Raw genomic sequence first — 12,435 nt, forward strand, 5'->3', positions numbered from 1 at the left:
GATATAAAAAACAACAGCAAAACTGAATGAACTACAATTAAATGCATAAGCATTGATGAATCCCCAAAAGATAGTATTAACTGAAAAAGCAGGTTGCAGGAGAATCCACACATGCTGGGATCTTCCACAAGGCCCCTCAGCTAGCTGGCTCACCTTCTCTCCTGGTTTTTGTTTCTGGCTTCTGCGACTCGTCCTCTTGTGCATTAGGCCTCCGGAAATTCTACAGGACGAGACCCAATGGGATGTGGGAAGGAGAGGAGACCCTAAGACAACATACTTGCGCCCCTGGCTGCCTCCTCACAAGGCTGCCTGTGTCCCTAGGCCTGGCTCTGCCCCTCGAGGTAACCGCTGGAAAGGACCTCCTTCTTCACATTGCACGGCTCCGTGTGGTAACCGTGTTGACTTCGCTGAAGCCCGGCTTGAGTGCATGATGCACCCTCCGGATTCCTTTCTCCTACATCTTCGCAAACAGTCTGTGCAAAAACCATCTTTGAGTCCACCTGTTTTGAGTGTGCCATCTGTATCTTGCTGGACCCTGATGAATACAAATCAGTATTAATATGAAAGCTTTTTAAAAACGTGAAATAATGTATTCTTTAGGTGAAAATTGTCAAAAAAGCAAGAGAGAAATCAATATCAAACTCAAGATACTAGCTAACTCTTGGGACAGGGAAAGGATGCACTGTTGTGGACACAGGGGTTTGAAGGTTCTCCTGTGGCTCTGGGATGTATGTTCAACAGTAGCTATATGAGTTGAGTTCAGTTCAGTTCAGTCGCTCAGTCGTATCTGACTGTTTGTGACCCCAAACAGCACACCAGGCTTCCCTGTCCATCACCAGCTCCCAGAGCTTGCACAAACTCATGTCCATTGAGTCGGTGATGCCATCCAAATATCTCATTCTCTCCTTCTCCTCCTGCCTTCGATCTTTCCCAGCATCAGGCTCTTTTCCAATGAGTCAGTTCTTCGCATCAGGTGGCCAAAGTATCGGAACTTCACCTTCAGCATCAATCCTTCCAATGAATATTCAGGAATGATTTCCTTTAGGATTGACTGGTTTGAACTCCTTGCAGTCCAGGGGGCTCTCAAGAGTCTTCTCCAACACCACAGTTCAAAAGCAGCAATTCTTCAGCGCTCAGCTTTCTTTATAGTCCAATTCTCACATCCGTATATGACTACTGGAAAAATGATAGCTTTGACTAGATGGACCTTTGTGGGCAAAGTAATGTCTCTGCTTTTTAATATGCTGTCTGGGTTTGTCCTAGCTTTTCTTCCAAGGAGCAAGCATCTTTTAATTTCATGGCTACAGTCACCATCTGCAGTGATTTTGGAGCCCAAGAAAATAAAGACTATCACAGTTTCCATTGTTTCACCATCTGTTTGCCATGAAGTCAGGGGACCAGATGCCATGATCTTCATTTTTTGAATGTTGAGATTTAAACCAGCTTCTTCACTCTCCTCTTTCACTTTCATCAAGAGGCTCTTTACTTCTTCGCTTTCTGCCATAAGAGTGGTGTCATCTGGATATCTGAGGTTATTCATATTTCTCTCGGCAATCTTGATTCTAGTTTGTGCTTCTTCCAGCCCGGCATTTCACATAATGTACTCTGCATAGAAGTTAAATAGATTCAAAACACATAGATTCAAGGGATTAGATCTGATAGAGTGCCTAGAGAACTATGGACGGAGGTTCGTGACATTGTCCAGGAAGCAGTGATGAAGACCATCCCCAAGAAAAAGAAATGCAAAAAAGCAAAATGGTTGTCAGAAGAGGCCTTACAAAGAGCTGAGAAAAGAAAAGAACCTAAAGGCAAAGGAGAAAAGGAAAGATATACCCATTTGAATGCAGAGTTCCAAAAAATGGCAAAGAGAGATTTAAAAAAAAAAAAAAAAAAACCCTTCCTCAGTGACCAATGCAAAGAAATAGAGGAAAACAACAGAATGGGAAAGACTAGAGATGTCTTAAAGAAAATTAGAGATACGAAGTGAACATTTCATGCAAAGATGGGTACAATAAAGGACAGAAATGGGATGGACCTAACAGAAGCAGAAGAAATTAAGAAGAGGTGGCAAGAATAAACAGAAGAACTATACAAAAAAGATCTTCATGACCCAGATAACCATGATGGTGTGATCACTCACCTAGAGCCAGACATCCTGCAGTGCAAAGTCAATTGGCCCTTAGGAAGCATCACTACAAACAAAGCAAGTGGAGGTGATGGAATTCCAGTTGAGCTGTTTCAAATCCTAAAAGATGATGCTGTGTGAAAGTGCTGCACTCAATATGTCAGCAAATTTGGAAAACTCAACAGTGGCCACAGGACTGGAAAAGGTCAGTTTTCATTCCAATCCCAAAGAAAGGCGGCAATGCCAAAGAATGTTCAAACTACTGCACAATTGCACTCATCTCACACACTAGTAAAGTAATGCTCAAAATCCTCCAAGCCAGGTTTCAATGGTATGTGAACTGAGAACTTCCATATGTTCAAGCTGGATTTAGAAAAAGCAGAGGAACCAGAGATCAAATTGCCAACATCCATTGGATCATAGAAAAAGCAAGAGTGTTCCAGAAAAACATCTACTTTTGCTTTATTGACTATGCCAAAGCCTTTGACTGTGTGGATCACAACAAACTGGAAAATTCTTCAAGAGATGGGAATACCAGACCACCTGACCTGTCTCCTAAGAAATCTGTATGCAGGTCAAGAAGCAACAGTTAGAACTAGACATGGAACAATAGACTGTTTCCAAATCGGGAAAGGAGTACATCAAGGCTGTATATTGTCACCCTGCTTATTTAACTTATATACAGAGTACATCATGTGAAATGCTGGGCTGGATGAAGCACAAGGTGGAATCAAGATTGCTGGGAGAAATATCAATAACCTCAGATATGCAAATGACACCACCCTTATGACAGAAAGCAAAGAAGAACTAAAGAGCCTCTTGATGAAAGTGAAAGAGGAGAGTGAAAATGTTGTCTTAAAATTCAACATTCGGAAAACTAAGATCATGGCATCTGGTCCCATAACTTCATGGGAAATAGATGGGGAAACAATGGAAACAGTGACAGACTTTATTTTTGGGGGCAGATGGTGACCGCAGCCAAGAAATTAAAAGATGCTTGCTCCTTGGAAGAAAAGCTATGACCAACCTAGACAGGATATTAAAAAGATAAGACATTACTTTGCTGACAAAGGTCCATATAGTCAAAGCTATGGTTGATCCAGTAGTCACATATGGATGTAAAAGTTGGACTGTAAAGAAAGCTGAGCACCAAAGAATTGATGCTTTTGAACTGTGGTGTTGGAGAAAACTCTTGAGAGCCCCTCGGACTGCATGGAGATCCAACCAGTCAATCCTAAAGGAAATCAGTTCTGAATATTCATTGGAAGGACTGATGCTGAAGCTAAAGCTCCAATACTTTGACCACTGTGCAAAGAGCTGACTCATTGGAAAAGACCCTGATGCTGGGAAAGATTGAAGTCAGGAAGAGAAGGGGACAACAGAGGATAAGATGTTTTGATGGCATCACTGACTTCATGGACATGAGTTTGAGCATGTTCTGGGAGTTGGTGATGGACAGGGAAGCCTGGCATCCTACAGTCCATGGGTCACAGAGTCGGACATGACTGAGTAAACTAAACTGAACTGATAGAAGTTAAATAAACAGGGTGACAATACTTGACGTACTCCTTTCCCAATTTGGAACCAGTCCATTGTTCCCTGTCCAGTTCTAGCTGTTGCTTCTTGACATGCATAGAGATTTCTCAGGAGGCAGGTAAGGTGGTCTGGTATTCCCATCTCTTGAAGAATTTTCCAGTTTGTTGTGATCCACACTGTCAAAGGCTTTGGTATAGTCAATAAAGCAGAAGTAAATGTTTTTCTGAAACTCCCTTGCTTTTCCTATGATCCAATGGATGTTGGCAATTTGATCTCTGGTTCCTCTGCCTTTTCTAAATTCAGCTTGAACATCTGCCAGTTCTCAGTTCACATACTGTTGAAGGCTGGCTTGTTGAATTTTGAGCATTACTTTGCTAGTGTGTGAGATGAGTCCAATGGTGGGGAGATTGAACATTCTTTGGCCTTGCCTTTCTTTGGGATTAATATTCTTCTTCAAGCAGTAGGTATATGTATCGTGGACATTTAAGAGGTACACAAACATTCCTCTTTAAATTCTTCTTCAAGCGGTAGTATGTGTATAGTGGACATTTAAAAGGAAAACACAGCAGGGACAGCCCAAGAAACAGGAGAGCCCAGTCATTCTCCTTGTGGGACTGTACTGGGAAATCTGGGGAGTAATTTTCACTCCTATCTCCTGCTCCCTCCACACCAGACCTCATCCTCACTTCCTAACCTTCCAAAACCCTTCTCTCTTCTTAGACCCAAGATAGGGCTGACTGGTAGGAGGGACTGAGGTGTCAGAGCAGAGACTACTGAAGGCTTGGGTTGGGGGTTTCCTGCAGACAGCCATTCACAGCTGGGGTCCCCTGTCTTCCATCCCAGGGTCCTGGCACCAGGGCCTCACCGTGACAACACAGGTCTTTCTCCTGCTTACCTGTCTCCCTGTCTCTGAGCCTCTCAAGGGACCATATCCAGAGGCCCTTTCACTGAAAGTCACCAGCCTTGCCTCAACTGTCATACCACTTGCCAATGTAATTCACCCCTTGATATAACGACCTGGGAGGGGGATCGCCTGAGCCTCCCAAGCAGCTTGTCCTACCGGACTCTCTCAGCACCTGGACACATCTGCAGGAGTGTAGGGGGAGGTAGATTACTGGTCTGACCCTCTCACTTAGGGTAGCATCGTGTGGGCCAGAGGACAGAATCCTTAATATGGGCCAAGGGTAGAGGGAAGAAACTTGGGATGGGAAATACGTGGGATCTTTTCTAACACCTCGGCTTCGAGTTCATCTGCCTGGGTAAGTGTGGGGGCTGGAGGGACATGGGTGTGAAATGAACCCATTGTGAACAAAGTATCCAAGAAAGCTGTTCATTTTTGGTGCTGTTTATGCAAATGGACATGGAACAACAGACTGGTTCCAAATAGGAAAAGGAGTATGTCAAGGCTGTATATTGTCACCCTGCTTATTTAACTTATATGCAGAGTACATCATGAGAAACGCTGGGCTGGAACAAACACAAGCTGGAATCAAGATTGCCAGGAGAAATGTCAATAACCTCAGATATGCAGATGACACCACCCTTATGGCAGAAAGTGAAGAGGAACTAAAAAGCCTCTTGTTGAAAGTGAAAATGGAGAGTGAAAAAGTTGGCTTAAAGCTCAACATTCAGAAAACTAAGATCATGGCATCTGGTTCCATCACTTCATGGGAAATAGATGGGGAAACAGTGGAAACAGTGGCTGACTTTTAGTTTTGGGGGCTCCAAAATCACTGCGGATGGTGATTGCAGCCATGAAATTAAAAGACGCTTACTCCTTGAAAGAAAAGTTATGACCAACCTACATAGCATATTGAAAAGCAGAGACATTACTTTGCCAACAAAGGTCTGTCTAGTCAAGGCTACGGTTTTTCCTGTGGTCATGTATGGATGTGAGAGTTGGACTGTGAAGAAAGCTGAGCGCTGAAGAATTGATGCTTTTGAACTGTGGTGTTGGAGAAGACTCTTGAGAGTCCCTTGGACTGCAAGGAGATCCAACCAGTCCATTCTGAAGGAGATCAGCCCTGGGATTTCTTTGGAAGGAATGATGCTAAAGCTGAAACTCCAGTACTTTGGCCACCTCATGTGAAGAGTTGACTCATTGGAGAAGACTCTGATGCTGGGAGGGATTGGGGGCAGGAGGAGAAGGGGACGACAGAGGATGAGATGGCTGGATGGCATCACTGACTTTATGGACGTGAGTCTGAGTGAACTTCAGGAGTTGGTGATGGACAGGGAGGCCTGGCGTGCTGTGATTCATGGGATCGCAAAGAGTCGGACATGACTGAGCAACTAAACTGAACTGAACTGATGCAACTAGGAGACTAATAAAGAGAAAAAGATCTGACCTCAGTTTAGACACGTGAAAGTATCTTCAATACTGCGATCTATGAGTTCCACTTACCATTATGGATGGTACGTATGGACCATAACTTTAGGCATTTGATTGCTCTCTGTCAGATAAATTTTTGGCAGAATTTTTATTTTCTCACAGTCCTGATTATTCATGCCAGGTCAGAGCATCCAAAATTGATAAGAAATACCTGTATTCATTCATCTTACAACCCAGTTTGAAGCCTAACAATTTAGTAGAATGTCCCTTATTATTCTTTCTCTATTTACATTTAAGCTGATTGGATTCACTAGGCTAGACCAGTCTACTTGGCATCATCTTTTGGTTTTAAAAGGAATATAGTTGAAGGAAGGGAACTCTCCTCAGACACAATTTTGTTTTATGCTCTATAACTGATGGCATTTTCAATGTACTGTCCATATAACTTGCTAAGTGGGAACTTCTAAGGTAAACTGGTTCTTTTACATGAATTCAGCTAGATCTTGGCAATATCCATTGTTCCTTGGATGTTTGTTCCTTGGGCCCAAACTCCTCTGAATATGTGAATTTTTAATATGAGACTGATGAGTAGATCATGAGCTCCTCGAGGCCAAGTCGACCAGCTCCTGGCGCACAGCAGATTCCAGAGTGTCTGCTGAACTGACATGAACTGTTCTGTATTTATCCCTGATTCCAGATGGGCTCTCATATGCTTTATGATGTAATCCTTCACAGGATATGTGTTTTCACTCTAGACTTTGGCTTTCCCATTCAAATTCCTGATCAAAATATTTTCTCTCTGTTGGCTGATTTTTGGAAACTGAAGTAGGTGTAAATGTGATCATGTTGTTGTGCCAAGATTTCATTCCAACTTGACAGGCTGACTGATAACCACAACCAAAAGTTAGCATCCTGAGCTAGAAGAGGATTTTAACATTTCAGAAAATGGAAATGTAAAAATAAAATCTGCCTTTACTCTGACTAATCTAAACACTTTAGAAGCAATGCTCAGGGTTATCCTAAGTACAGAGAAGAAACGGGCTTTCCTGACACACATATGACAATCTCATTTGCATTTTCTTCTCTTTAAACAGAATCTGCCAGTCAAGGGCCCAGGTGGTAAAAACTGCATCCATCTACAGGAAACATGGCTTTTTCCTTAGGAGGTTAATATTTCAGGGTTGACGCCCCAGAAGGAGTGTGTGTGTGCTCTATGACCCGGAATGGGCTTCTCATCTACTGCTCTTTTTCCAGCCTCCCTGCCCCACAAGGCACCGGAAAGTGGCCCCAAGTCAAAGTCTCCAGCTTCTTCCACAGGGACGTTCACCACCACCTCCTGCTCTCCCGACCCACCCCACACACTCAGGCCACACAGCAACGCCCAGAACCTAGGTCAGTCTTCCTCAGAGTACATTGATGAAGGAATTAGGTTCTTTCGTCTTTTTTCCAGAAGAGTGATAGGAGCAGCTGTATCCCTGGAAACTCAGTTTAATGACCTTCACTGTGGGAATTCTCTGTCTGCTCTGTGGAGTTGATCTGAATTTTTTTATGTTGTGTTAACTCCAGACCTTTCCGATTATATTTGTTTCCTAATAATCACAGTATGGGCATCTGTGAGGCACATTATCATGTTCACAGCAATTTCATTTACGTGATCTGACCCAGGGTTTCTCAACTGAATTTCAGGGAACCTTTCATTTTAACCTTAATTTCCATTTTTTCTTTTCATTTTTTCCTTCCTTGTATATGACAAGCTTTAAAGGAGTTTTTAAAAGGCGTATCCTGCAACAACAGGAAGCCTATGCTATTCCACATATGCCCTCAGCTTGGCCACTGCACGTGACAACAGTCCCACTGGTGCCCTGTGACCACCGGAAATGGCAGTTGGGCCACGTGCTCAGCCCTCCATATCCACAGCTCTGCATCCCTGGATTCAGCCAACTGAGAATGGGAAATATTGAGGAGGAAAACTTCCAGAAAGTTCCAAAGTGCAAAACCGAAATTTGTCACGTGCTGGTAACATACTTACATAGCATTTTCACTGTATTAAGTATTGTAAATAATCTAGAGATGATTTAAAGTACATGGGAGGATTGCGTACGTTATATGCAAATATCACACTATTTTATACAAGGAACTTGAGCATGCTCAGACTTTGGTATCGACTGGGAGTCCTGGAACCAGCCCTACATATCCATCTGCTCTTAGATTGTTAGCAGTTGATAAGTCAAAATTCCAGTAATCATCCTGCATCATCATTGTTCTGAATTCCAACAGTTATACAGACAAAACTAACTTCTATCTTGCAGTCATAATTTGCAATTGTAAAACATTCTCATGAAAAAGCCTTTAGTTTCTTAAGATATACAGCAAGGTTTAGTTTGATAAGAAAAGAAAACAAGCCAGTGTAGAAAAGTCAGGTACTATGGAAAGCATGATAGAGATTAACTTAAACATGAAGAGGATTCATTGTGGCAAATAAGATAAATGATACTTTTAGTTCACTGAACAAAGGGAGATTTCACAGCAGTTGGAACAGAGATTTCTGGGGAGATACTTGGGTTTTCACAGGGTTTATATTAGTAATTCAAAAGACACAGTGATTGATTTCAAAGAACACACCCCATCCTTCCACCCAGTGCTCCATCAGTGTTGCAAGTAGAAGTATTGATCTGATTTATGGATCAATTTGCAGCAGTATATGCACAGTATGCAGAAAAGTAAACTAACAATGACATAATAAACTTATGGTTATCAAAGCAGAAGTGAGAGAGGGACAAATTAAGAGTTTGGTATCAACATAACTGTAACATAACTATTGGAGAAGGCAATGGCACCCCACTCCAGTGCTCTTGCCTGGAAAATCCCATGGGCAGAGGAGCCAGGTAGGCTGCAGTCCATGGGGTCGCTGAGGGTCGGACATGACTGAGCGACTTCACTTTCACTTTTCACTTTCATGCATTGGAGAAGGAAATGGCAACCCACTCCAGTGTTCTTGCCTAGAGAATCCCAGGGATAGGGGAGCCTGGTGGGCTGCCGTCTATGGGGTCACACAGAGTTGGACACGACTGAAGTAGCTTAGCAGTAGCAACATAACTATAAAATAGATAACTAACAAGGTCCTAGTCTATATCACAGGGAATGCCACTCAATACTTTGTAATAGTTCAAGAGGGAAAAGAATCTGAGAAAAATATATACATATGTGTGTAATTGAGTCACTTTGCCGTACATCCAAAACTAACACAACATTGTAAATCAACTATACTTTGATTTAAAAAAAGAGAGAAAGAAAAAGAAAAGTCAGTCTACAAAGAAGGATGTTAATTTCGTGGTACTTCTAAATTTTGCTCTCCTGCATTTTGCAGTGAACAACTAACTTCATTGGTTCTCCAATCAATTGTGATTTTAAAAAATCATTTTTAAAAAATAAATAAGCAACCAACTACATTGATGATGATTCAGGTGATGATCCACTGTGCTATCCTGCACCAGGATCCAGGGGAAAGGAGCAGTGACCCCACAAGAGACTGACCCAGACTTGCCTGGGAGTGTCAGGAGTCTCCAGAGGAGGCATATGTCAGCAGTGGCCTGCTGCAGTGGGGGCACTGAGTGGAGCAGTGCATTCATGGGAACTTTCGAAGGAGGTCACCATTATCTTCATTACCTCCACCATAGTTTGGTCCCAGGTCAAACAACAGGGAGGGAACACAACCCAGCCCATCAACAGAAAATTGGATTAAAGATTTACTGAGCATGGCCCCACCCATCAGAACAAGACCCAGTTTCCTCCTCAGTCTCTCCCATCAGGAAGCTTCCATAAGCCTCTTCTTCTTATCCATTAGAGGGCAGACAGAATGAAAACCACAATCACAGAAAACTAACCAATCTGATCTCATGAACCACAGCCTTGTCTAACTCAACAAAACTATGAGCCATTCTGTGTAGGGCCACCCAAGACAGACGGGTCATGGTGGAGAGTTCTGACAAAATGTGGTTCACTGAAGAAGAGAATGGCAAACCACATCAGTATTCTTGCCTTGAGAACCCCATTAACAGTATGAAAAGGCAAAAAGATAGGACACTGAAAGATGAACTCCCAAGGTCAGTAGGTGCCCAATATATTACTGGAAATCAGTGGAGAAATAACTCCAGAAAGAATGAAGAGATGGAGCCAAAGCAAAAACAACACCCAGTTGTGGATGTGAATACTGATAGAAGTAAAGTCCAATGCTGTTAGAGTAATATTGCATCAGTTCAGTTTAGTTCAGTTCATTTCAGTTGCTGAGTCATGTCCAACTCTTTGTGACCCCATGAATCGCAGCACACCAGGCCTCCCTGTCCATCACCATCTCCCAGAGTTCACTCAGACTCACGTCCATCGAGTCAGTGATGCCATCCAGCCATCTCATCCTCTGTTGTCCCCTTTTCCTCCTGCCCCCAATCCCTCTCAGCATCAGAGTCTTTTCCAGTGAGTCAACTCTTCACATGAGGTAGCCAAAGTACTGGAGTTTCAGCTTTAGCATCATTCCTTCCAAAGAAATCCCAGGGCTGATCTCCTTCAGAATGGATTGGCTGGATCTCCTTGCAGTCCAAGGGACTCTCAAGAGTCTTCTCCAACACCACAGTTCAAAAGCATCAATTCTTCAGCGCTCAGCTTTCTTCACAGTCCAACTCTCACATCCATACATGACCACTGGAAAAACCATAGCCTTGACTAGACGGACCTTTGTTGGCAAAGTAATGTCTCTGCTTTTCAATATGGTATCTAGGTTGATCATAACTTTTCTTCCAAAGAGTAAGCGTTTTTTAATTTCATGGCTGCAGTCACCATCTGCAGTGATTTTAGAGCCCAGAAAAATAAAGTCTGACACTGTTTCCACTGTTTCCCCATCTATTTCCCATGAAGTGATGGAACCAGATGCCATGATGTTCATTTTCTGAATGTTGAGCTTTAAGCCATCTTTTTCACTCTCCACTTTCACTTTCATCAAGAGGCTCTTTAGTTCCTCTTCACTTTGTGCCATAAGGGTAGTGTCATCTGCATATCTGAGGTTATTGATATTTCTTCCGGCAATCTTGATTCCAGATTGTGCTTCATCCAGCCCAGCGTTTCTCATGATGTACTCTGCATATAAGTTAAATAAGCAGGGTGACAATATACAGCCTTGATGAACTCCATTTCCTATTTGGAACCAGTCTGTTGTTCGATGTCCAGTTCTAACTGTTGCTTCCTGACCTGCATACAGGTTTCTCAAGAGGCAGATCAGATGGTCTGGTTTTCCCATCTTTTTCAGAATTTTCCACAGTTTATTGTGATCCACATAGTCAAAGGCTTTGGCAGAGTCAATAAAGCAGAAATAGATGTTTTTCTGTAACTCTCTTGCTTTTTCCATGATCCAGCGGATGTTGGCAATTTGATCTCTGGTTCCTCTGCCTTTTCTAAAACCAGCTTGAACATCTGGAAGTTCACAGTTCATGTACTGCTGAAGCCTGGCTTGGAGAATTTTGAGCATTACTTTACTAGCGTGTGAGATGAGACGCTGGAATGTTAGGTCCATGAATCAAGGCAAATTGCAAGTGGTCAAACAGGAAATGGCAAGTGTGAATATCGACACTTTAGGAATCAACAAACTAAAATGGACTTGAATGGGTGAATTTAACTCAGATGACCATTATATCTACTACTGTGGGCAAGAATCCCTTAGAAAAAATGAAGTAGCCATCACAGTCAACAAAAGAGTCTGAAATGCGGTACTTGGATGCAATCTCAAAAATGACAGAATGATCTCTGTTCATTTCCAAGGCAAACCATTCAATATCACAGTAATCTAAGTCTATGCCCCGACCAGTAATGCTGAAGAAGCTGAAGTTGAACAGTTCTATGAAGATCTATAACCTTCTAGAACTAATACCCAAAAAAGATGTCATTTTCATTATAGAGGCTGCTAAGTCACTTCAGTCATGTCCGTCTCTGTGCGACCCCATAGACGGCAGCCCACCCGACTCTGCCATCCCTGGGATTCTCCAGGCAAGAACACTGGAGTGGGTTGCCATTTCCTTCTCCATTGCATTAAAGTTAAAAGTGAAAGTGAAATCTCTCAGTCGTGTCCAACTCGTATAGACCCCATGGACTGCAGCCTACCAGGCTCCTCCATCCATGGGATTTTCTAGGCAAGAGTACTGGAGTGGCTTGCCATTGCCTTCTCCGTTCATTATAGGGGACTGGAATGCAAAAGTAGGAAGTCAAGAAACACCTGGAATAACAGGCAAATTTGGCCTTGGAATATGGAATGAAGCCAGACAAAGGCTAATAGAGTTTTGCCAAGAGAACACACTGGTCATAGCAAACACCTTCTTCCAATAACACAAAGAAGACTCTACACATGGGCATCACCAGATGGTTAATACTGAAATCAGATTGATTGTATTCTTTGCAGCCA

Source organism: Bos javanicus, chromosome 23, assembly GCF_032452875.1.
Source record: "Bos javanicus breed banteng chromosome 23, ARS-OSU_banteng_1.0, whole genome shotgun sequence".
NCBI lineage: Eukaryota > Metazoa > Chordata > Mammalia > Artiodactyla > Bovidae > Bos > Bos javanicus.